Source organism: Microtus ochrogaster, unplaced genomic scaffold, assembly GCF_000317375.1.
Source record: "Microtus ochrogaster isolate Prairie Vole_2 unplaced genomic scaffold, MicOch1.0 UNK4, whole genome shotgun sequence".
In the NCBI taxonomy this organism is placed as follows: Eukaryota; Metazoa; Chordata; class Mammalia; order Rodentia; family Cricetidae; genus Microtus; species Microtus ochrogaster.
Genome location: NW_004949102.1, coordinates 13,628,161 through 13,630,262, shown reverse-complemented (window position 1 = coordinate 13,630,262; position 2,102 = coordinate 13,628,161). Strand labels below are relative to the sequence as shown.

General features: G+C 41.6%; 1 protein-coding gene across 3 annotated transcripts in view; it reads left to right on the top strand.

The window, feature by feature from the left end:
- The window catches only part of Dgki (diacylglycerol kinase iota), a 446,406-nt gene that overhangs the window by 235,647 nt on the left and 208,657 nt on the right, over nucleotides 1-2,102 (top strand). The gene's annotated exons all lie outside the window — the stretch shown is intronic.

Below are 2,102 nucleotides of genomic sequence, written 5' to 3'. Positions count from 1 at the left end.
GGATTAAAGGCGTGCGCCACCAACGCCCGGCCCCAACATGATTCTTTAACAGAAGTGAAGTCTATTCATGCCTGGAGGTAGCCAAACACTGTTGCGTGGGTTACTCCTGCCAAGTCCAGGGATGCTGGTCCAGTAGACTGCTCTGAGAATAGACTCTTTGGGGCATAGGAGGAACAACTTGCCAGGCTTTGTAGGCATTCCTCTCTTGAAGAATACATTAAGGTAATTAGGTGTTCCAGTGAACACAGATTTAAAATGAGCAGAAGTGAAACCATGCAGCCAATCGATTCTTTTACAGAAATTTTAGGTTAAGCAAAATAACTTCCCTGTGCTTTGTATTTTCCTTTCTTGAAAGCTGTTAATTACCTCACATTGTGTGCATAATAGAAGCAGCTGAAATTGAGACATGCAGAGGTGCGAAAGCATTATTAACATCAGCCATTCATGCTGCCTTAGGAATCAAAACCAGAAAAATTGACTTTCTATCCAGTTAGTGGGATGTGTTCTGTAAATTAGTTGGTCATTAAAGCGATGCTTATTTACCTATTTAACATGCAATGTGATCGAAATAACCCTGAGTGTACTTGGTAGCCAGGTCCAGCATGGAAAGAAAGAAAATGGCGTCCATGTTGCTGGTGTGATGTCCCGAAATCCATGTTTGTGTTTGATAGGGAACGAAATATATATCATTTGGTGAGGCCGAAGGAGGTGTTCTGATAATTAAGAGTGAAATGTTATTCCCCAAATTACAGCAAGCATGTGATAAGGCAGGACTTTAAGATTACAGCTTTGGGGGAATCCGAAGAACAAAAGAGCTGTGTTGACTCCCTTGCCGACTGACACCGTTGTGAGATAATTGTGAACCACAGGGTCACCCCTTGCCAGCTAGTGTAATTGAACAAATGGATTAACAAAGAGCAGAGAAGAAAGGGGGCAGCCTGTGCCCAGGTCTCTCTTGTGCCACCTGCTGTGCTAGATGCTGAGCCATCAGAGAGTCAGTGGACTCCCTAATCACCCTGGAGGGGAGGCCTCCCTCCCTTCTCAGCTGCATACTGCACCTGGGCCAGATTCTGGGTGCTCTCTGCCACACGGAGCAGACCCTTAGCTCTCGCCCCACTGGCTCAAGCAAATACTATTGCTGTGATTGGTAAGAACGAGTTATTCTGCTCAGTTTTAAAGCTCTGTTGACACCGGTTAATTCAAAAGAGATCATTTGTTTCTTTCTTTCCTTCAGTCCGCTCTAAGAATCATCTGCACTACCTTTGGTCTGTCCCCAGTGGTCGCCTCTGTGACTATCACGGTTTCTTAAACCCTCCCAGGTGACTGAGAAGAGTGAGGAGTGAGCTGACAGACACATGTAGCTCAGAAAGAGACAAAATAGGTTATGACTATATTTGTCGATTAATAACAGCCCATGTCATTTCACATTAAACTTTAATGTTCAGATTACTGTTGTCCACATGAAATATGAATTATGGGTAATATTTGCTAGTTATGAATTTATTGAAATAATTTTTCTCTGTGAAGCTAAAGAACAAATGAAAGCATATATATACACACACACACACACAAAAGGTTAGTTATATATATTATACATTTAACTTTTATTTTTGATACAAGCTGTTACTGTGTAATCCAAACTGGATTTGAATTCATAATCCTTGTCTCCATTAAATGATATCTTAAATACTAAAATTATGGGCCTGTGTCACCATGCCAGGCACACAGAAAATGTTCATGTGAAATATTGCACTTTCATTTCTTCTGTTAAATGACACAGGCTAGCTGTTTTCCTGTATGGGCTTTTGCCATTGCACTGTGATACCAAAGTCTTAATACTGATCACTAAGCACATATCACATGTTACTGCAATCAAACCGTGTAGAAAGTGGGCACTCTCCACTCCATGTTAAAGAGAGCACATGATTGAATGAAATTATCCACATTGGACAATCATCTCATCTGGACACACGTCCTGTGTGTACCTACAGACAAAGCTCATGACTTTAACTACTGTTCCATTATTTCAAGGATTTAGCTTAGCTTTGCTATGTGTGTGTGTGTGTGTGTGTGTGTGTGTGTGTGTGTGTGTGTGTGTCTGC